This window comes from Doryrhamphus excisus, linkage group LG14, assembly GCF_037039965.1.
Source record: "Doryrhamphus excisus strain RoL-2023G ecotype Guam linkage group LG14, RoL_Dexc_Guam_v1.1, whole genome shotgun sequence".
NCBI classification, from domain to species: domain Eukaryota; kingdom Metazoa; phylum Chordata; class Actinopteri; order Syngnathiformes; family Syngnathidae; genus Doryrhamphus; species Doryrhamphus excisus.
In genome coordinates, this window is record NC_136370.1 from 10,699,080 (window position 1) to 10,724,370 (window position 25,291).

At 39.3% G+C, this 25,291-nt stretch overlaps 1 protein-coding gene across 2 annotated transcripts in view; it reads right to left on the bottom strand.

Moving 5' to 3' along the window:
* The window catches only part of LOC131140021 (leucine-rich repeat and fibronectin type-III domain-containing protein 2), a 100,567-nt gene that overhangs the window by 48,818 nt on the left and 26,458 nt on the right, over positions 1-25,291 (bottom strand). For both annotated transcript variants that reach the window (XM_058090069.2, XM_058090067.2), the window contains exon 2: positions 15,616-15,705. The gene's annotated coding sequence lies outside the window, so the exon portion shown is untranslated. The remainder of the gene's footprint in view (positions 1-15,615; positions 15,706-25,291) is intronic.

The following is a 25,291-nucleotide window of genomic DNA, read 5'->3' on the forward strand; positions in this document are numbered from 1 at the left end:
GCGGATCGTCAGTAATAAATGAAAACATGGCGTTTGTTTTATTGTGATGCCACTGAATGCAATTCACAAAAGCAAAATAAGACACATACGGTATGCAATGTAAGTTATTGAAAAAGTGCCAGGTTTATTTTAAACAGTTTGTTAACAATTAAAACAATATTATTAAAGCACAAATAATACCAAAATAGCACGTCTTCCTACTATCAACAAGTAAAGCATTCAATTCATTCATTTTTTCATTGCAAAAATGAGATGGTTATCAGAAAAACATGGCTCTGTGATGACTAAAACATGACAAACCGAAAGTGAGTTTTCAGTGACGAAATGAAACGAAAATGTTAGTGGTCTATTTGACATTAAAAATGCATTTCTGCCTATTGTGTATGTAACCTTTCAGTCAAAAAGTAAGCTTGCCATACAGCACACTTCCTGCTCAACACACTGGTGGCCGGTGAGTTGGGCAATGAGAGCACTGATTTGTGGATATGACATGACATGATTGAGCAACACTGCTTAAATATATTCTATATTGTTTGTATTTATGTTCTACATTGTTTGTCTTTTTAAAGTGAACAGTAAATTTGTAAAAATCACATTTATAATCACCTGGCGGGAGCTATGATAGCGACATAGGCACACCTTTCACTTTGTTCTGTATATTTTTGTGATACTGTATGTTTGCTTTGTTTTCCTTTGATGAATGAAGGAAGTAACGAGAACAAGAGCCAAATGGACCACCACCTTATGATCTGTTCTTTGCAATGTTCGTTTCACTGTTGACTGCTGTGAATGAACAGCTTCACAAGAAGTATTTGGCTTGAAAGTATGATATAAATGTACTTTGGATGCTAGGATGCCATTCCTGATGATATAGAGGACACCGTCAAAGTTGCCACAGAACAGACTAAGTACCAAATTACAAATTTGCTTCCATCCTTTTTTACATCTGTATTCAACACTGGTCTTAATACATTCTCATAAATCAATATCTGATCTACTATTGATCTACCAAGGATACATTTGAATGGTCTGACTCACATCTCTCTCAGAACAACTCAATATTAGTCTATGTCTCAAGTTAATACAAAGTAACGCCTCCTCACAGTTTGACTCAAAGAGGCTGTGTAGGCAGGATATTGTTTACAACCATTCCTGATGTATGCACTCATCAGCAGTACAAGGACTATTTGTGCTGTTATGTGTTCACTTACAACAAACAGGGCAGACAAATGATTCATTGTTGGATTAATACACAGTCTACACAGTTCACCTTATGTGAATTAGCAATAGTCAGTCCTCAGTGTGCACATATGCACAGTTGGTCTTTCACTTAACACTTAACATTTAAGTCTTGTTTTGCTGTACAGTAGAGCTAAAACAATGAATTAATCGATAATTAACCGATTACCCAATTAATTAACAACGATTTTGGTTTTCAATTAATCATTTCTTTATTTAAAACTGTAAATATCCCCTGATTTCAGCCTCCCAAAGGTGTGTATTTAAAAATGGCCTTAAACATCCATGAAATCCTTGGGTTATATTTGCGCTTTCGGCAAAACCAGATATTTATACATAACAGCACTTTAGAAAACAGTGATCAAAATGTTTGCTTCTATGTTGCAGCTGAAACCACCAACTCTTTGTGTTTGGTTCATATTGTTCAGGTCAGCAACTCATTTGACCAACCCTTTCCCTGCTCTCTTGTGTCATTTATTAGATTTTACCATTGAATTAGGACAGAAAGGTCAGCTTGTACTTGGACAAAAGTCTTGAAAAAATAATGTACGCTAGAAATGTTATTCCCCTTGAAAAACCACACATACTCATAAAGTCAGGGTGCCTTGGAAAGGAAAATCCGTATTGTGTATGATTGTCATGAGCTTGGAGGAGTCCATTCATACATCTCAGCAGCCTTGTACGACTGGTAGACTTCATTGTCTTCTTTGGTTTCATTTTCTAAGACTCCTCCTTCATCTAACCCCAAACATGTTGTATAATGTTCATGTTCGGGGACTGGGCTAGCCAATCCTGGAGCATCTTGACCTTCTTTGCTTTCAGGAACTTTGATGTGGAGGCTGACGTATGGCCTCTCATGTGATTTGGAAGGTAATGGTCAGCATATATCAGGCTGTTGATGTTGCCATCCAGTATTTGTTTTGACTGGGATGCAGTTTAATGAATGATTAATCAGAAAAATCAACCATCTGCCACTTTTCCACTGTCCACTTTGCACTGTGGGCCTTGGCAAATGCAATGCAATTGTTTAGTTGTCCTTCAATTCTTGCTTATTTATTTATTAGTTATATTTATTATTGCAAGTTGGACAAGTGACAGACTTTTGTTAGGCACTCCGTCTGCCTGTCTGTCCCTCTATCTATCTTTAAAATTGATACATATTTGAATTGAATGTGATTGGTTGTTGGCATCAGTTGGTCGTTCACAAATATATTGATGAGATTTTTCCGCGACTGTTGCAAAGAGCTAGGACTGTATGTGATTTAAGCAAATTTCCTGAAGCACCACATCCACATGGCTGCTCGGTCTAGAGGGTTAGATGCAATGGAACGTTTGATGGGCTTTATTAATACACACTTCAGATTTTCATTCAGCTGGCGGATTAGTCATTGATATAATGTCTGATGTATTGTCTAGTATCTTTTCACCAACACTGGCAGACATAAACATATACAGTTACGTTTGCCTTTCGCTGAATCTCTGTTTCACGGTGTGCGAAAAAACACAGCAATTTTGCATCTTTTCTGTTCTTTGCTCGCAATCATACAACTGCAGTGTGACTCTGAACTATATATTTGCATGTGTTTTCCCTGATAAAACCAACCATGTTGATGAAAGATACTGCATCCAAAAGGTAGAGGAATCAAGCCATCACACAAAAAGGTAGACTTGTGGACATGCTGAAGGAAGACAGAAGTCTTGCGGCTGTTGGGTGCCATTACAGAATACTGTAGACGATCTTCGGTTCATGAAAGACGACAAGGGGGAGTAAAATACTACAACAGGAGCAATATGTTTTAACAAGGATACAAAAACTCTACAGCTGAATGGCACCAGGATGAGTCACTTAATCAACAAAGACCCAACTCTCACTTATTACATAATGTGCATCAAACAAGTAAGTTTGAGTCATTTAAGGAATGAAGCTAACTCTAAGATAACATCCTGAAGATGGAAAAAAGGAAGAAATATTTGTTTTGAATTTTGAGCAGCCCTGTCAGTTATCAAACAATACATTTATTGATATATTTGAATGCCATTATGGTTCTTTTCTCTTTGTGGGTATAATTTTTATACCTCAGATTTTATGTGATTCAAGAGCCTGCAATCCATTATTATTATGAAGGCCTTGCAAATCACTCTGCAACAAAATCCATACATGGAGTTTCTCTGTGCAAGCTTGATCCTTAAGTTTTTTCTTCACTGAAGGTTTTGCATTATTTTTAAACATTAGATTGTGGTTTCCGCCTGGCACACACCGTATGCCAGGCAATAATTCGTTCGGGTTGAGAAAATGATGCCATTTCACTAACATAAAAAATATATATATATATATATATATAGCCTGCTGTCTGAGCAGTGCAGTGTTATTGGAGTTTTATTGAAGTTTTGCACTATTTTAGCCCTTTCCTGACCACGCATCTTGACAATAGCATTGCTTTTTTGACACCATCGGCATGTGAGGTAGTGATTCTTTGAAAAATCCTGAGTTGTGAAATGCAGCTGCTACAAAGCCAGGCTACAAATAGACAACAGACCCCATTAAAGCAGTGATTTTCCAGGAGAGGGGAAAGGTGTTGGGCGGTTCAAAGGGCTAACTTCTGGTCTCTGCTTGCTACCTGAGCAGACAGATTGTCAGCAGATTCTCATTAAAGACTCCGGGTGAGGGCCGCACGATGGACGTGTGGTTAGCATGTTGGCCAGACAGTAAGGAAGACCTGGGTTCGATTCTCTGCTTGCCTGTTCTTCCCATGTGTGCGTGTGTTTTTTCCGGGTACTTCAATTTCCTCCTACATTCCAAATATACTAGGTTAGATAGTAAACAGTGTGCAATATTAACAGGGTGGTTTTGATTTGGGTTTAAGGCTACTTAACAAACAGGAAGAAATTGGTTTAAAGAATGTATACAGCCAGTAGTAAAAGAAAAAAGACCATCTTACAAAAGTACGGAAGATGTAAGGACATTTCATGTCAAGATGATGACCGCTGTTGACAAATACTAATTTCAGTGTGACAATGTTGATGCAGAGAGCATGTCCTCAAATGCCAGAATCTTTTGTTTGGACAAAATGTATTTTACGCTACTGAAACGCTAATATGTTTTGAGGGGTGATTCATCCTTTCCTTCTCTGTTTTGACCTCCCATTTCCTTTCTGCTAAGTGGACTGTCATCAAAGATATTCAATTACAGGCTACTTAGAGTCAGCAGGAGTGGCAGCAAATGCTTGTGGCATTCAAAGCCAACTGGTGAACACAAGTCAGCATTACAATGATGCTTTGCCCTGACAAGGTGATAAGGATCAAAACAGTGTGGACAGCACTAGACTCAAGGCAGATAAGGGAATTTCAAAAGGAACCATCTTAATGTTGTGAAGACTATGAATAAAGCATCATAAAGCTGAATCCCAATTATACCCCTTGGCCCTTGTCTTACCCCTTACCCCTCGGTTTTATGTGTTCACAAGAATAAAGTGGTGTCCCAATTCTCCCCAAACTGAGGGGTAAGGGGTAAGTGCTAATGGTTGTACACCGCTTGAAACCCTGTGTGGTCGGGGGAACACCCTTGAAATGAAGAGGAAGGCAGAGCTACAACCTTTGCAGAGAAGACAAGACACAAGTGCGGAGACCGAAATAAACATAAAAATGTAAGTAATTACGCATAATTATTGCATTTCAAAATAAGGTCATTCATATTTTATTATATATTTGCTACTCCACATAAATATTCTCCATGAACAATCTGAGAGAGAGCATCAACTGGAGGAAAAACGAGGTTTTTCTTGATATGATGCTTGATACGGTTTATACATTTGTTAATGAAGTCTGTGATATTGTTATTTCTATTCCATATGCATATTTGATACATTCTGTTTTTATAAATGTTCTTACAGTGCTGCTTGTAGGTTGTTATTAAAGTTGTTCGTTGTTTTGCAATAAACGCTGCAATTTGTAAAAAGGGTAGACTATAGAACATTGAGATAATGTAGAAATGTATGCACCTTACTTCATGAGAGGAAACATCTATTACAAACAATTTAATTACCTCATCTTCTGTCTAGGGGCTGCACGGCGGGGGAGTGGTTAGCATGCAGGCCACACAGCTAGGAGACCCAATTTCGATTCCAGCCTTGGGCATCTCTGTGTGGAGTTTGCATGTTCTTCCTGTGCATGTTTTTCTTCGGGTACTCCAGCGTCCTCCCACATTCCAAAAACATGATTGTTAGGTTAGGTTGTTTTTCTGTTTTGTGGTTGGCTATGTACTATTCTTAGTAAAAAAAAATATTGAAGTTACATGCCGGCTGCACGGCGGTGGAGTGGTTAGAGCGTGGGTTTTCTCCAGGTACTCCGGTTTCCTCCCACATTCCAAAAACATGTTAGGTTAATTGCCGACTCCAAATTGTCCATAGGTATGGATGTGAGTGTGAATGGTTGTTTGTCGATATGTGCCCTGTGATTGGCTGGCCACCAGTCCAGGGTGTACACCACCTCTCGCAGAAAGACAGCTGGGATAGGCTGGGATACTTTGCCAATGTGTATGTAATTGCTTTTGGAATAGCAGGCTGTAAGATCAGGAAAGACAGAGTAATTGGAGGCAAGATGACCTAAACAACCTGGAAATCTCAGTGGATACAAGAGCCCAAGGGTTTTGTATGAGGCCCAAAACATATGAATCAAACATGAACCAGATACAAATCCTTCTAAAAAGGTGAAGGAATTTTGGAGCAGCATATTTGTGTTCGTTTGCTGTAGCTGGAATGCTACATCTCCATTAATGGAGATTGATACAAGACCTGTCCTTTGCCATCAGGGAAGGAAGGATGGAAAGCAAGATTGACAGGCGCATTGGTGCGGCGTCTGCAGTGATGCAGTGGACTCTGCATCGGTCCGTTGTAGTGAAGAGGAAGCTAAGCCGAAAGACAAAGCTCTCAATTTACTGGTCCATCCCTGTTCTTATACCCTCACCTATGGTTGTGAACTTTGGGTAGTGACCAAAATAACAAGATAGCGAGTACAAGCGACCGGAATGATTTTCCCCGGTGGGGTGGCTGGGAAAATGTTGTGGAATTCAAACAACAAACCTACAAACAGTTGTCAAATCAATACCTCTTGCAATCAATTTTGTGTGTACAAAATCCAAATGTTAAACTACTTAATGTGTAGCGTTCCTTTTATATGAGTAATTGTGCACTGATCTTTTGTTCTCAGGGCACAGCAAATGCTTTCTGTTAAGCAAAATAAAATCCAACCGGAAATGTCAGTAAAATAAACACATAATTTATTCTGTAGTGCAACTCTGTGAGCAACAGGTGTTCACATAATGACAAATACTGTTCAGCCAATGATGAGATCCTGTTGGCACGTATTTACTTACTCTTACTAACCCCGCATTATGGCAAAATTCACTCACCAAGATAAAAGGTAAATTAAGGTATTTTAAGGTGGAACGGCTGTAGGAAAATGCAGGAACAGAAAAACCAAAGAGGTTTTGGACAGGTGTGATTCTACAACTTTGCACGTCTGATGATGTTGCTCTGGTCATTTGTATGCTCACACACTTGAAAAATTTGTGTGAACATTGTTCATGTGCACTACAAGACATGCAGGGACTGGTTGTTGGGTCATAACCAAGATTTGCTCAGCAGTCTTAATTTGTTGCACATTTTGCAGGTGACATATAGTGACTGACAGTCCCCCAACAGTCTCATTTTAAAGATGTCTTTGAGGTTAGTGACTATTAGATGTCTGTTTTTGTAGCGCTTCTTCATCTAATCTTTCATTTGTTCTATAATCCATCTCCTGAGGTGCTAATGGATACACCAACTAATTATCTGTGGTTTTTCTCTAATAGACTTAGTATACTAAAGAAAACGTTACTATCAGAGTAGAAAAATTATTTGATTCAAAACATAATCATTCCATCGTATCACAACATTGAAAATGCTCTCTGTGAGCAGTCAACAAAACTCTGGTCCTCATTATGGAACAACCAAAAACTAACACTTTGTTAGGAAATCACTTGGATGTTTCCTGAAGTTCAATATGCCAGAGCACTAAACATTTTGGCAGTCAGTTTTCTTCTCTGGCTGATTAGATGACAAAAAGAATGTTGACGATAATTGCTGTCTATATAAGTAATTATTTATGTGTCACTGACTTATTGTTGGATGACTTTGTGTTTATTTTCTTGTACATATGAATTATGAGTACTATATTTATAGCTATTTGAATTTGATATCTCTGATTCAATTTCGATTTGTGTGTGTGTGGAAGGGCTGGTGTACCATTTTATTAGGATTTACTCTGATTTTTCATACTCCTTTTCAGACATGATAAATTGTGTATTTATACATATATATACTGTATATACATGTTAGAGGCCTTGGAGATAAAGTCAGAGAGGCCAGACTGAGTTTGTTCGGTCAAGAGGAGAGATAGAGAATATATTGGTAGAAGGATGCTGCTTTTAGAGCTGCCAGGTAGGAGGCGGAGAGGAAGACCAAAGAGGAGGTTTATGGATGTAGTGAAGGAGGACATGAGGGTAGTTGGTGTGAGAGAGACAGCTGCAGAAGACAGGGTTGGATGGAGATTGATTTGCCACCCCTGAAGGGAAAAGCCGATGTGTACATGTAGGTACATGTAGATACATGTAGATATATACTGAAAATGAAAATGTACAGTATATTTAGCTTTTATTTAATATTTAGTTTGTAGTGGTGCAGAATTACACAGTATTGATGTGGTAGTTCTAGGACTATGCTACATTTAAAAGCAGATTTGCAAAAGAGGCTTAAATTAGACTGAGTTTGACGAGTCTAGTGGACTTTTGGCGTTCCACGTCCTGCATTTGTGGTTCAAAGGCAGAAAGGGGAAGGTACATCGCCACATACTCAGCGATAACGATGAAGCTACCCCAAAAGGGTCCTTAAGCCATCCCTAATACATTGTATTTTCTTTTACAATCACATTGATGCTAATCTCAGATGTTCTCGCTCAACTTTCAAAACTCTAGATAGAGAGTGTGCCCCCCCCCACTTTTACTCATGTTTTAACTGTGTATTAACCAATGAATGTTGTATTTTGGTGTGTCTTCTATTCTGTTTACTTGCTTTATTCAACTTCATTCTTCTGTAAAGTGTCTTTGAGTATTTTGAAAAGCGCTATACAAATAAAATGTATTATTATTATTATTATTATTAGATACCTTGTAACGCACAGCCCCACCATATCTTCACAACCTTGCAATGTATATCAAATTATTAAAAAAAACTTGCACTTCTTTTGGTTGAAATGACTCACCTATTGTGAAATACTGTAGGGACACTACTTTAAATCACTCACACAGAACACAACAAAAGCTCCTGTATTATTATTTTTTTTCAGTCCCTTACATTCCTGCAATGCATGTTTCAATAAGGTTATTTTTGTGCTTCGAAACAATGACAGTGGAATCATTGAACAAAATGTGCAATTTATGCTTAAACTACAATAGTAACTGGTTTATTTGATGAATGGCAAAGAAAATCCATAAACCTTATAAAGAAATAAACATGATGAGCTCAACTTGATGAACTGCACTGTAATTAGCGAACAATATTTTAACATTGTTACTTGTCCTTTCATCAACTCTCTCTTCTGGAGTTAGCCAGATATTCTTGCTGACATTACAGTAGATATGGACCCTTGCCAGGCACCAAGGGGGGAAATCACTGGGCATGACCAATCCAGGCCTGACATTGGTCTGACATTACATGTACTTACTAGATCACGGCAGCGGCCTCACTCATTGTCATGCCCAGATTGATGACATTATCCACAACCATTGCTCTGATTTCTTTTGACACCCTTTGCTGTGGCTGTCTTGGTACCCGGGCCTTGTCGTCCCCACTAGCACTCTCCCCTCCAACCCCCTGACTTTATTGAAACCTGACAAGGCCCACAGCCACCTCTCCACTGGCAAATCTTTCTCCCTCATCTCCACGTCCACGTCCTCTCACTGCTTCACCTCAAGCAATCTGTTAATTGCGATGGCAATTGATAATCTGTGATGTAGATGAGGTCCTTTGGTCAGTTTCAGACAGAAGGTGAGATCCATAATAGTAATCCTCACACTAAATACTACTGTAAACTACAGTATTGTAAACACTTCTCATTATTTTGGTTTGATTTCACAGAATTGCAGTACTCTTTCTTTAAGTATTTATTTTAGTATGTATATTTCTTTGTAAAACAAATATAAAGGTAAAAGGAAAATTAAACTGTTCTTGCTTAATACTTTAACGTTCAGCTTTTTGAGAAAAAGTAATTAAAATATTTTGACTTCAGTGTTTCGTGTTGAAACACATCACTGTTTCAAAAATGGTGCGTGTGTGTGTGATTGTGTTGTTTGAATGGCATTTTTAGGTTTTGATTGAAGATGAGGTGTCTCATTTTGCGAGTTTTGACACAGCAAAGCAAATTTAGCAAAATATTTGTCAGCAATTGGCAAAAAAATTAATCTGTTGCAAAAGGTCAAAAGAAAACTGAAATGTACAGTATATAAACCACATTTTTCTCATCGGAAATAATGTAAAAAGCAATTCTTCTGTTCAACTCATGTGGATTTATGGTAATCTAAACACAGCATAACATGTCAAACTTGATGTTGTCTTGTGTTTTTTGCAGCATTATTTTTGTTTATTTATATTTTCCTTGCCATTGTGGTGGCATACAAAGCTGCTTGCTTTTGTGCAGACGGCGTACCACAACCTGAAATCCTGCTTCGTCCAACCTCCTCGGGGAGTAGATCTCTCAAAGCCAAAGGCGACTTCCACCTTGGAAAATTGGCTGGGGAAATTGTGTGATATAACATAGTTGCTGTTTCAACGCATCCCTTTAATGCACTCCACCACTGAACCAAAAGAAGATTCAGCACATCATCCACTCCTGTCTTACTGACAACACATCACCACACCAGGATGGAGCTGTGTGTGCGCAATCACTACCACCTATGACACATTTACACAAGGCTCCCTTATCGCTGTCCTCGCAAAAAAATAAAAATAACACTTATTAGTTGGGCCGCTTATTAGTTATGCCCTGGTACCACTGTATAAATGACAAATAAAAAAATACAGGCATTGCTCCAGTACCTTCTCACTTCTTTTTGGCAGTCGACGCACTATGTGACAGCTCAACTCACAGCAACAGTACATAGAAATGACTTTGGTCTTGTCGAGAGAGCCATCTGCCACGGCTGCGAAGCTAAACTTACCATCCAAAGTACAATTTTCTCTGTCCATTTCTGCTCAATAAATGTTCCTGCTTTCCCCACATTGACTATAGCACCGCTGCGTTTCCTCACAATACGGGGAGGGCCGAGGATCAAACTAGACGTGCGCATGTTAAAAACAACAGTGTCATTAAAGGGAATTTTTGGTAACTTATTAGGTAGCTTATTATCAATGCATTAAATTTGACAACCTATGTTTTTATGAATGTAAACTTTGAGTAGATGGGCTCTACCAGGTCCAAATTGGAAATGTTATTCAGGATTCATGAAACATTTTGTTTGTAAATCTCGATATGTTAAAACTCATCAAAACATATCTTAGTTTATTTTCATAAAAAAAAATATGGCACACATGCCACTTGATTCATTTACAACCGGGGACAAATATAGTTTTGGCTATCACATGACAGCAGGCACAACCGGGACCAGCTGCCTCAACTATTGACGCAAAACAACACCTTTGTTTAGAGTGCTAACGAGTGCTAACTTCCAGTATCCTGTGAGGCAGAAAAGCATCGCAAATGGAAATAGCTTACAAATGGTGAACACATTTTTCTCAGGACCTCTTGGACCAGCAAAACATTCTTGATGACTTTGGGGTTGATGTTATCCTGCTCCCCACCAACATTCATCCCCAGGACTTTTGCTAGTGTTCATCAGCCAGGGTGACAGTTTTGGGACAAGTTCATAAATAGCTGTAGTAGGAAACATTCATGGATTTTAGCAGGCAGACATTTTCTGATCAAAGCTAAGTCAGAGGAGGCACAACAAATGTTGCACAGAAGATTCCCTGACAGTTTCATCGGGCAGTTTTTTTTACATAATCTGCAAGACTGTGGGTTGCTAAAGATTTTATTTTAATGTCAAGTTTGGTTCAGCTTTACTGACTTGATTTTTATTTTTTTTCACATTCAACAGATCTCTTAGAAAGACATTCAAGCCAACCCACTCTGAAAATGTCTGTAAAAGAAACAAAACATCTACATTGTTTAGAGAAATTGGTGGCTTTCACAACAGTGGGTCATGTGTTAATTTGTTTTCCTGCAGCAAGTAGGACTTTTGTCTCTTGGCAATACTGCTATCTCCAACATTCAACATACTGATACTATGATAGCCTACCAAAATGTAGGACTACATATAGTGTATTATATTAATTTTATAGACTGCTTGTACAAGGATGATGTGCATGTACTAAGGGTGTGGAAAATAATTGATATTAATCGATACACCGATGCGCATGCGCGCAATGCGAGAGCACCCATCCCCTGAATGAAGTGGGTCTGGAACCATTCATTCATTTTCTATACCGCTTGTCCTCACGCGTGTCGCTGGAGCCTATCCCAGCTGTCTTCGGGCGAGAGACGGGGTACACCCTAGACTGGTTGCCAGCCAATCACAGGGCACATATAGACAAACAACCATTCACACTCACATTCATACCTATGGACAATTTGGGCAAAACACACCTTTTTGATACAGTATATGTTTGATAAATGTGACCTGGACATTCAGATTGCAGCAGCATCCATGTTAACATAGCATCCATATTGGATTATGATAGACATCTGGGTCACATTTGAAAGAAAAATGGTAATTCTACTGTTCACACTGCCACATGTAAGCAAAAAATGCAGTAGTTTCTGCAATTAGGAACATGCATATGTCAGTAAGGTCGACATACACGACAAACCTAATTCAATAGCACAATGTGCCACCACCCCCAGCTTCCAAGTATGAATGGCTTATGCTGATTTTGCATAATAAACAAAAAAAACAACAACTGATTATCGTATCATGCCTTTAAGATTTCACGCTTGAGAATTAGTAGATAATTAGACGTTGGGTTGGATAACCTCAGGTTAACCTCACAGCGGAGAAGAGAATTTTAAAAATCTAATAATCCTGGTGTAATAAGACAATCAGTCCATCCAGAGCTCTACTTTACTTGCTCAATACGTAGGGGAGTGACATATTAAAATCCCATCAATATGCTATTGCAGTTCTCATTATGGAAGATGGATATGTGTGGGGAGGAGCAGCAGAGTGGGATGGTGTTTGTTTGGAGTATCAAGTGTGTTTAATGTGATAGACTTGGTTTCATCCCTTCAGGCAAAGCTGTTTTTTGACAAACAAAAGGGGTAATAAAACATGTCAGCTAAACACAGCACCCATATACCATGCGGCTAAGACAAAAGGGAACATTTTTGATATGTCCCCAAAGCCCTCTTTTTTTCCTGTTCTAATAATAAAGCTTCTTGATGGAGCTTGTGTTTCTCTTTATACTGTCCATGACACACAACTGTGCAAACTAAAGCAATACTGACTCACAATTCCAAAGGCGTGTTGAAAACAATTATAACAGAATCCTGCTTTTAAGGTGTAACCTTAACAAAATTAAGCAGAAACACAATTAAATGTGGATGCATATGAAGGATTTGACACAAAAAATACACTCCTCGAGTTTGGGCTTACTTGTCAGATTAGGCAATAGCAGTATAAGAAGCACTGCCTGTTGATACTAGGTTTTGCCAATATGGTAAGCAGTCTTTTGCATCTTTTTTTATATAGAGTTTAGTTTATAGAGAGTGTAGGCTTAAGCTAGGGTTCTCAATCATTCTTACTTTCAAGGCCTTTGCTGCTGAACTGCATGATCCATTATGCATTCAGGTTATGAGCTATATCTGTCAAAGGTATATGCACTTAACCAACCTTTGGAGGATTTGTTGGTTCCTCTAAATACGGAAATGTGGAGCAATATCTTGATGATAAATTGTCAGAGATGATTAGCCCACTTCCTGATTTCACAAAATGAAACTTTTTATGATTAAAAGGAGGAAAATAAACCTACATCCACGTGTGAAAAAGGGATTGCCCACTTATCCCAATAACTAGTTGGGCCAACCTTAGTGGCAACAACTGCAATCAAGCGTTTGCCACAATTTGCAATCAGTCTCTTACAGCAGTGTGGAGGAATTTTGGCTCACTCATCATTCCAGAATTGTTGTAATTCAGCCACATTGGAGGGTTTTTCAGCATGATGCACCTTTTTAAGGTCATGCCACAGCATCTCAATAGGATTCAGGTAAGGTCTTTGACTAGGCCACTCGGGATGAGCTGGATACTTGTTATAAATGAATTGGAAATTGGGAAGTTTAAAATGTCTCGACGTTTGTCAAAATGCCTCCACTTTATTAGGTTTTCTTCAGCTCGCGTCTATTTTGGTTCGTATGGGGTCATTTTGGTTGACCGGCCACTCCTAGGAAGGTTCACTATTGTTCCATGTTTTCACCATTTGTGGTTTAAAGGTTCTCACTGTGGTTTGCTGGAATCTCGATATTTAGAAATGCCTTTACAACCGTTTCCAGTCTGTTATGTCTCAATTAATCTCAGTTAAGTTATGTTTTGACAAGGAGGGGGCAATCACTTTTTCACACAATCATTTGTAATAAAAAGGCTTCATTTAAAAACGGCATTTTGTGTGCAGTTGTGTTGTCATTGACTAATACTTGAATTTGATCGATGATCTAAAACATTTAAGTGTGAAAAAAATTGGAAAATCGTGAAAGGGGAAAACACTCTCTCACACCACTGTAAATGTGTTGTAGATGAAGAAAACCAAACAACCCAAAACAAATGTAGTTAAGCCTCCAACATTTGATTCAGCACAGACAACACATGGCTAGTGAAATCACACACTTTTGTCATGCTCATCACACTAATTAACAGTCTTGAGATTTGATTTGATATCTGCCAATTAGTTTGTCGTTATCATAGTGCAAAACCAAACCTGCTAGAATGTGACCCAATTCTTCTCAAACAGTTCCCACATACCCTGACTATTTCATCACACTCCTCATCTACTTCCAAAAAACGTAGAAAGCATTCTCATTTGATTCCCCATGTAATTGACCTAACCATGGCACACATGCATACGTATTGTTAAACTGGATTTCAAAATGTACTACAGTAACCCCTTGTTTATCGGGGTTAAAAGTGAATTTCTGTTAAATGGGATTCCTTATTTATAAATCAAATATTTTCATCGCGTAGAAAGCCTTTTTACGACCTTCTAAATATATATTTAGATATTTATTTTTTACATTATTAAAGCCCTCTAGACATGGATTAACACACCATAGTGACACCATAGTCAGATTTGTAAATCAGGCAATTCACTGAACCTCCATCCATCCATCCATTCATTTTCTATGCCGCTTATCCTCGCTAGGGTCGCGGGGGTATGCTAGAGCCTATCCCAACTGTCTTTGGGCCAGAAGCAGAGTACATAAATAGAATGGACTGGTCGCTAGCCAATCACAGGGCACATACGTATAGACAAACAACCATTCATACTCACATCCATACCTATACAAAAAAACCCATGCTCGCACGGGAAGAACATGCACACTCCACACTGAGAGGCCCAAGGAGAGAATCGAACCCAGGCCTTCCCAAAGTGGCCTACATGCTAACCCCTTTAAGTGATTATTCAGACTGTTAAATTTCCTTGTCAATAATCGCATCAGGACGCCCTTGTAATTATGGTATTTTGTGTCACATTTTGTGAAACTGCTTTCCACAATTATATAAAATCAATACTCAGTCAGACTATCACCATTATTACAAGCTGCGGTTGTGTGGTGCAGTGAGCCTAATTTGCAGTATTCACTGAAGGTCACAATCGGCTCTCACTTCTTTTGCAATTAGCCCAGTTTCTCAGCAAGGGTGCAATCTATGGGGAAGCAATTAAAATCCCAACTCCTCCCACTGTGTAGAGTTCACAGGGGTAAGAAAAAATAGACATTTGTTTCAGTGGTTGATACATTTTTGTATCCGCCTAAAGTAAAAAAAAAAAAAAGAGGAATGAAAGAAACACAGTTGCAAGCACAAATAATGAATGAATATGAGAAGGACAAAAGTGAGCAAAGGGATCAGTTTATTGTCTGACTGTTATTCAGCATTGTTCTCATTTATTCTCCAACTAGGTTGTTATTAGCATATGTTTAACAAAATGATGTTAAAGGATGTATGAATGAAACCTTGGATCAGAGAAAAAAAGAGAACCCTCCATATTCAACTTGACTGTGTATATATGTGTGCACACTGACCTTGAATTCCCACTGTGGACAGCAAACAAGATTCTCTCCTCTCTTTGTGCTGAAGAAGAAGTCCACCACCTCATCAATTCATTCTTTAACCTACAAGAACACATCAAAGAGAGAAGAGTGCAGCAGAGAATGAGAAATGGTCACAGTGCCACATCTAATACAAAACACAGGATATGTATGGTCAACCCCTGGCTGAGGTCAGCAGTTGGATTTAGTCCTCTCATGGTGAAAGACTACCTGGGTGAACTAGACCTTTTGACAGTATACTTTATCATATCGTATGAGTATAATACTTATGAGATCACTGCACCGACATTATGTGAAAATGGAAGAAAACATTGATGGTCCTCTCTTTTGGAACAACAGCTTCAACTCTTCCAGTTAGGCTCTCTACAAGATGTTGGGAATGTGTCTGGGGTAATGTTTGTCCATTCATATAAAATGGACAAACACTAAATTTGGTCAGGTGGATATGTTCGAGGTGAGCAACTTCTTTCTGTTGCGCTGTGGTTGCAATCACTTTCAAATAAATTCAGTATACTGGATATCCACACTTGACTTTGACTTGACTTGAATCGCACCACACAAACAACTTACAACGTTGTTTATATTCATGAGAGCATGGACAATGGCGGTGTGCTCACACTACTCTTAAAATAGAAAATCACTACATCAGGGATGGAGAAGTGGTGAACAAAACCGCATCTGCATCCTCTCCGCTCTCTGACACTCTTCGGTGGGTTGAGGTACCAACGTATAGGCTGCTATATTTAGCCACTAGATTCCACGGAATTAGACAGCTTGTTTATTGGGGATTACTGTGCCAGTTGTGAGATAGGTGTTGTTGACTTTTGTGTCTTTGTGAATATTACAGTAAAATTACTGAAACGAGCGACCGGTGTGGAATACTACATATCATTCACAGCATCTTTGAATTCATCTTCTGAATTAATTTTATTTGTGTATTTCATTGAACCAGATAAATCCCATTGCCATCAAGAGTGTTAAGACAATAAATTACAACCATTTATCACTTCATCAAGAAGAAGAGAGAATCAATGGTTGAAAAGAAGGCATCAGGGAGCCCAAGAAAGACTGAGATTGGGGCACCACCAATGCAGCACTTGCTCTGGAATGGTAGCAGGCAGTTGTCAGTGCATTCGCACGCACTAGTGAGGCGAGGTCTTTTGGAAAATGGCCTGGTGTCAAGAAGGGTCCAAAGAAGCCACTTCTCTGCAGGAAAAAAAACATTAGGGGGAGACTAGTGTTCTGCAAAAGACACATATGGGACAGCTGAGGACTGAAGTAAAACCATTTTCTTTTAAAAGCTTCTCCAAAGAAGAAAAGGTAAGTGCTACCATCAGTCCTGTGTCATGCCAACAGTAAGGCGTCCTGAAATCATTCATTTGTGGGATTGTTTCTCCGCCAAGAGAGAAGGCTCACTCATAATTTTGCAGAAGAACACAGCCATAGATAAAAACATCCTATGAGAGCAACTTCTCCCAACTATCGAAAAACACTTTGGTGATGAACAGTGTTTTTTTTTTTTCCAGCATGATGAACCACCTTGTCGTGGGGCAAAAGTCATTAACCAACTGCCTCCTGGAACAAAACCCTGACATTTTGGGTTCATGGCCAGGAAACTCCACAAACCTTAATGCTTTTGAGAACTTGGTCAATCGGGGGGGTGGTGCAAACAAAAACTTGCAAATTCTGACCAAGTCAAAAATGGGCTGCCATGAGTCAGGATGTGACCCAGAAGTGAAATAACAGCATGTTACAGTAAATTACAAAAATGTCAACATTACAAATAGGTCTGCAATGATTATTCGGATATTTCAAATACCTCGATTAACAAGAAACAAACAATTGAGGACTTTTTTTCGAGGAACCGCTTAGACCATCAATGTGCATACGTCACCCATGCATAGAACAAAGAAGAAAGCGGGTGTTTGAAGACGCGGGAAGATTCAAGAGGTTGGAAAAAGCGGCTTGCCTTGGCATGTATCCGTTGTAACACAGCGCTTCGCTGTGGCTGATGTCCGGCAACAATGAAGTCCCAGCGGTTGATGGATAAAACAACTATGTGGTAAGATTCAAACACCTTTCACAATTGCTACTCATCGTATTTTATGTTGTGTAGGTTGTGTGGAAATGTTTGTTTGTTTGTGCCATTCGTGCCATGAACGGCTTTGCGGAAATGTATTTTATTTTAATGTTATTATCACGTGACTGAGTGACTAGTGTTATCATTTTATCTAGTATTAACCCAACATGCTACTTCCAAAGTCTAGGTTATCATGTCACTGAGCCTCAGTTCAACATTATAATTGAGGGCACCAATTTGGGTCGGACATGGCAAATAAATTTTTTCAAAGCAGGTGCCCGCAGCATACATTCACCAACCACTAGCGAGCTTGACTTGCAATTATTGCATGGCACCATCATCATCCATAACAGTTCTCCTAGAAATTCATAATTTATGACACATCCTTGTTTTTGCCTCTGGGGACCTGAATGCTATTATCCTACTAAAGAGAAATGTGATTGGGCAGCCGCGATCTCAGTTGCTGTACACTTTCTTCAAGTGTTCTTCTACAGTTGCTCCAAAGCATCATACTCCATCTGAGCTGACATTCGGTGTGTTGGTGCATTAACAGCTATTCTTTCACTTCTGGTGGCAACGATGGTTTCAGAAAACTAGAAAGTAAGCATCGCTAAAATGTGATGATGGATTTCAAACTGTGTGTGAAAAACACTCTACCAAGCTTTCCCTCTGGTTGCCGTGCTTTGTTGGATAGGATATTATAAGGCGCTTTTTTTTTCAAAATAATAGTTACTCTTGTTGTATTCTCTGGTACACATTTTTATCTGTTTACAACATCACATCACAGACTTTGTGGTCGACGGGAATGGGCCGGTATAAGATTGTCATGGTATGATAACCTTGGGCAAAAATATCATGGTTTGACGGGTTCACGGTATTATAATTACAATTTGCATTATACAGTAAAGAATCATACGCCATCTGAGCTAACTTTTGGTGTGTTGGTGCATTACCATCAGAAAGTAAGCCGTTTATACCACTTATTCTGGACTCCTGTATCGTTTTGAATCACATCATGTATGTATTACGAATTGTTCTCTGATTGGTTTATCGCTGCCAGTGTATGTAGGCAGAGGTCCGACAGTCAATCAAGTGGCATGTTTACCCAAGTAGCACAACAACATTTTGGAGTTTGGAACTCATTGCACACAGAAGGTGCACCGGATTAAAAGATGAATTGTCAATTTCTTACAAAATTAACGGTTTTAAGAGCATCTCATAGTATGGAAAATACAGTATATAAAAAGAAAATCACGACAAAAACTTACTTACATTTGTTACAGCTCTTCATTAACACCAGCCCAAATGTTTGCTTGCTTTATTTATTTTTTACAACTTGTTTTTATCTTTATTAAATCTACATACTTTGGGATGAAAATGAGCTACTGGCTCTTTCAATCAAAAGGGTCACATTTTGGACTACGTGGATAACTACAACTAGCTAGCTGCTGCCAGAGAGATAGTGGGGCCAGGCAAAATTTGTAAACTAACATGGTAGAATAGTTGAATTTCAATGCAAGTCAAACATGAGTGATCACACTTAGAAAGCATTTATCAAGAATATGCAGTGATGGGAATAACGGCGTTTAAATAAACATAAAAGCATTACTAACGCCGTTACTTTTCTCAGTAATGGGTAATCTAACTAATTACTCTTACTGTCAGCATAAGGCTGTTACCATTTGCATTTTTTCCCTGTTACATCACGTTAGTGAAGCTGCCTAAAAATATATCACTGACTTCATAACTAATCTGCAGCGCAGTGAGAGTGTGAGAGTGTTGCAGAGTGACAAGGGAGGGGGTGAGATAACCACATATGCAATGAGGTTTGGCTCAGGTTTATAAGATTGCGTCTTCAGCCAATCAGAGAACTTGGGTGGGCGGGTGTTTAGAGCACATCCAAAGTACCGGGTAGTAGATACAGTATAGCGAAAGATGACGAATGAGTGATGGCGAATCATATTTTTTGAAATATGCATATATGACACTGTGTGCAGCATAGGCACCACCTACCACTAAATTATACATGCAAAGCACTATACAAGTGGGGGTGCACAGAGTGCATTTCAGCAAAACAAAGCAATGACATGGTGACCTGCGTAAATATACTTTCAAATGCTGCTGGTACTGGCGACTAAATGGAAAAGTCACAGCATGCATTCAAGACAAGCGACATGATGGTGGCTGGTGCTGAACACATGGAAAGAAAGCCAAGTCTATTTTTACGCTTCCATTCCCCCTTGCACCATAAGCTATGGACTGCAGCTTTGCAACATAAACAATGTCTTTGCAGTTGTCTGCTTTCTCATTTCCGTCACAGTGTGATCACTACGCAAGCAGAGCAAAGCAATAGTTCCACATTCCATTGACATTATATATGCAGATGTTTGCCGAACAATTCCACAGGGTCTTATACTGGTAGAAAATTGAAGATCTGCCACTCTTAATGATGTTGCAGCTATAAAACAAATAATGGTTAATGTGGTTTTAAGTTGTGTCATAACAAGACGTCCTGCAAAAGATACAGTATGTGCAAGATGTTTGTAATATAAATGGCAGGGGTGGCATTGGCTCATACTGCTCTGCCCATCATATTTAATCTGTGTCAAATGTGAATGAATGTTTGGGTGGTCAGAGAGGCCATTGGCACAAATTGTCAGCCAGCCCAGGGGCAGTTGTGGCTGTAGATGCAGCTTAAGGCCACCGGTGTGTGACTGTAGAGTTCATGAATATTGGGTTCAGCGTAAAGCATTTTGAGTATCTAGAAAAAAATGCACTCTATAAATCCAGTCAAGTACTGTATATGAGGAAAATGATTATGTGTTACAAACAGTAACTTCTGTATATTTTTCTCCACTTTGATCCAGGCACTTTAATTCTTTTGTCCTTCTTTAATCCTTAATACAGCAAAAGAAGAAATGCATGCAGATGCACCGAAATAGTGATGCATGCAGAGTCTAATGTGATTTCCATGTTCTTCTTGCCAGCCTTACCAGTCAAAAGAACATGGGGCCATTTAGATTATGCATACTTGAAATCTATGAGGAGTGTATGTAAAAGTGCAGCCAGACTAGCAGACATAAGCTAATGGTTTAATAGAGTGGTTTTCCACAAGCCTAAATTGAAAAGTGTTGACAGGACACGTCATTAGTACAAAGTAGGTCTGGGCGATATCTTGGTTATTATTATATGAAATTAAATGTCAAAATATCAAACACAAGCATATTGTTCATATCGAAATAGACAGGATTTGACCCGGAGGTCTCATATTTCAAAATGGCGCCACCTGAGTGCAAGCTAGTTAAGGCAGTTCAGTGTCTTTTGTTTTTAGTGTTTAATAGTACTTTATTTATTACTTTCTTATTGTTTTTGTGCCATACCGACCCCTTAAGCAAGTGTGCAGCTATCTTGCTGCCTTTGTAGCTTGGCGCTGGCTTCATTGTTTACACTCGGGAGCAGCCGTTAGCTTTGCGCATAGCGAAGCACCCCTTCGCTATGCGAAGCGATCGTAGATCCCCGTGGAGCTACGAAGGAGGAGAGGTTGCATAGCGGGAGTGAACACCAAAAAATACGGTATAAAAGGTTGCTGTATAAAGACGGTATCAACCATGTTTACGGCATGTGGTAGCAGTAGTAAATACAATAACCGACATACAACAGAGCACCGATGGATAGCTACAAGGATACAGAACACAATGAGTGTTCATACGCTGCTAAAAAATACTGTGGTGGTAAACTAGTGTACTTCTTGTGAAAATGTTCCTTAAAACATTGCTTGTACAATGTAAAAGAATACAAGAAAGGTTTGTGCTCAGAGCAAATTACTTCTACTTGGAAGTCTTGCATATAAATGATAACAATTTGGAAGTCAACTAGTTACGCAGAACAGATCGTGTAAAACATATGTTGTAATGGTTGCTCTGACTTTGACTTTACATTGAGGACTACTATTACAACATTGTTCGTCCTTACTGGCTCTCCTAACAACGTTAGTGTGGCATCTGAAACTACAATTGTATATGTCTTTACTATAAGTAAAACTTTATGACTGCCTCATTGTATTTTTGGACCGTTTTAAGGCAGATGGTTATTTTTAGAATACAAAGCAAAAGAATGCCGCAGATGTTTGTGTTATGGTGTATGACAGAAAACAGTTGAACAGCTCAAGTGCACATCACGATAAGATTAAATAGCTATTTTACAAGGGGCCTCTACAACCACAAATCAGGTTTGTAAAGGCATTTTGCTGCTGTCTCTGGCTATCCATGTCCTCTTTATAAAAGACAATTTATCTTTTGCTTGCCGCAATTGTGAATGGCCTCTATGGCTAAACAAACAAATTATACTCAAATTATTTTTATTGGGGAAATGCATCCAGTGGAATCACAGTAAAAAAAAGCATAAGATATTGTTCATTACACATTCATACAGTGATATTGTTGTCAATTGGTAATGAAGTGCTTGTGATATTTGGGTTATTAGTAAGAAAGCCTTGCTAAATAAATTTGTACATTATTCTTAAAGGGCACGTATTGTGCTTTTTCCACTTGTCTGACCTATAAACGCAGTTAGAATGTTGTATTTTTGTGTTAAACAATGCCAAAGTTTCAGATAATGAGGTGTGCGCATTTGGAAATGAGCTCTGAAAGAATTTTAGGATGGCTGAAAATGTGAAAATGTCCGGTTTCAGAGGGTGTTGTAAAACTGGAGTTCTGTGATGTCACAGATCGGCTGGCTTACTTATATGGGTGTGCGCTATAGGCCTGATACGCTCTCTGCCCCCAAGCTCTGCTTCTCTGTTTGTGAGGCAAGCTCAGGCAGAGGTTTTTGGAGTTGGTGGTTCCCAGCAAGGGAAAAATATTCACACAGGACTGTTTTTGTGAACATGCATGCAAAACTGTTGCTAATTTCCACTACCGTTGTTTGTAAACGTGGTACTCTCTCGTCCGATTCTAAGCTCCATGGCACCAGCAATGCCTCTGACAAAGTGTGTCCGACAATGAGTGCTCCTCCTTGGGCAGGCAAGGTTGGAGGCAGCGGCCTCATTTCTGGCTGCACTTGAGCTCCACCATAGCAGCGGTGCCTACTACAGTACCACTCTTTGAGTACATACACGGTAGTACACGTTAGTAGTGCTTGGGAGTGTGACCAGTCATGGGGGAGAGGGTGTACCCGGAGGTGGGCCGTGGGAGGAATAAATAAAAACGGACCGTTTTGGCGGGAAGCACAAATCCAAGACACCACCTTTCTCCTGCATACAATGCTGTCCTTCCATCCCTTCCTAAAAAAAAATAAGTAATTTAGCCTGTAACAAACAAGGCACAGCCACCAGCCACCTTGGTTTCAGAGGACCATCATTGCATCTGAATTGTCTGCTCATATCAGAGGCCAATCATTAAAGACAAGCCTGCACCGATGGTTTCTCTTTTATTCTATTGGGCTTTTCACAAATGTATTTGAGAACCATAGCATTTGTGTGCCAGGTTAACAGACCAGACCCAGCAGAATCACCATATTGGCTTGTTGTTTCTTTCCACGTGAGGTTTAAGTCATGTGTCTGGCTCTCCCTATTAAGCTAATTCAAGGCTTTACTGAGTGACAAGCTGTAAATCCAAAGCTTAAGAGCACTATGTGGTAGACAGGGGTAATGAGGTGAATCTACTTTGTGATGCCACAAAAAGGGTTCCCTCAGCCCTTCATAAGGCCAGAATTCAATCACCCCATATTGCCAGTAAAAGTTGCCAGCCGTCAGAAGCCACCTGTGGCAACCGAAGGGTGTGTGTGCCTTAGCTCAGAAGTCAAACCGACTCACTTGTCACCTCATCCATCCTGTAAACATGTTCATAAATCGGTAGGTTTTGTTTCTCCAAAGGCCTGACCCAACATGGTACAACTATGTCTTTGAATTATTTTGCAGAGGGCATCATATATCACAGAATACAGCAAGCGAATAACTGCCCTTCTTTTCTCATGTTTTTACTCGACTCTTCCTCAAGGCTACTGAAATTGAGCCATGCTTGGCAGTCAGAGAAGCAATTTGTTAAAGGACTGTGGAGTGTTCTCTTCTAATGTTTCATTAATTTATCCCTGTTCACCCTCCTCTCGTCTGTGGTAAAGCCTCTTATGTCTGCATTGGGATTAAAAAAAAAAAAACAGCAGCAAAGGTCGAAATGTGATCTTTATCTCTAAGTGTGGCATCTTCTAGGACTATTGCAGCTGGAGTGGGGATGTCCGTGGCTTAATTTTTTCCATTATGTGAGATGCCGTGTCCGACTGGCTATGCATTCAAACCTTACAGATAGATCTAACAGATGCAGTTAGATTGCTGTTAATGTTACTTGAACCTCACATGCACCTTCCCAGTTTATTAATGTCATTATAACTACTTTAACCTATCTTATCTAAGGTAAGAAGCCTCTCAGCATTAATGAATATTTGACATTTAAGTAAATGTAGATTTTTAAGTGTAATGAGTGTAAATATGACCTTATTATAACTGCAGAGTGGGCTTAGGCTGGTCCTATTATTTATAATAGTTTCATTTTTAAGACAAAGATCAAAACTTTAGGCCTCAAGCATATTGCCTCAGAGTACTTAAAAGCACAAAAATAAAGTACATAAATGTTTTAGGTTTTTTTAATAAAGGAATTTCCATGTAATCCTAAATCCATTATGTTTCTGTTTGCTTTTCAAACTGCAGGTTTAGGCAAACCACTCTCCTTATGTACACAAGTCTGTGGACCCCCGAGTAGCAAGCAGTAAGCTAATGAGCTACCACACACAAACACACACACACACACTAAGCCGCTCAAGGGCCTTTCACTGGCATCCTAACCTGTTCATAGTAAGAAGCTATAGTGTGGTGGCCTTGATTCCAAGAATAGTGGCCTCTTTTTGATGGCCAACATTCAGCGTAAAAACAGAGGTTCTTGCTGTAGGCCAACCACCACCACCAGATGCAATGAATGCTTTTGGGGGGGGGGGGGGGGGGGGGAGAAAGTTCCTTGATTGTTCTTCCCTTACCAATACACACAGCACAACACAGCAATAGCACTGGTTTAAAAACAGCATGACATAAACATGGATCTTTTCCAACAACTTAAACACCCTCTAGCTTCAATGGTGCTCTGTGCAACAATCCCAATACCCCAATAACCCCACCTCACACTCACTTTGGGCACCACAAAGTGGCCCCTCCCTCCCATTTATCATAATTTGCTCATTTTTGTGAAATAATTCTTTTGAGACATTTGGCATAGAGTCAATATTCTACAATATTGAGATCAGATTGGTTTTATTTGGACTTCCTATTTTGGCTCCAGCAGTGACCTTATTCCTCTTCCTACCATCTTTGGTTTTATGTGGGCAGTGTGGGAGTGGTTCTCCCACATGTGGAGGGCACATCCATATCACATATATCCTGATATGATGACCAAATGAGCGCTCTTTCTTAGAGAGAATGCTGCCCATGTGGCTTACATAAAAAAAAAGAAATACCGCTGCATATGTAACAGGTCATGGTACCAGTGTAACGGGTGTCAGCAGCTCTATAATGGACTTGTGTAGTGG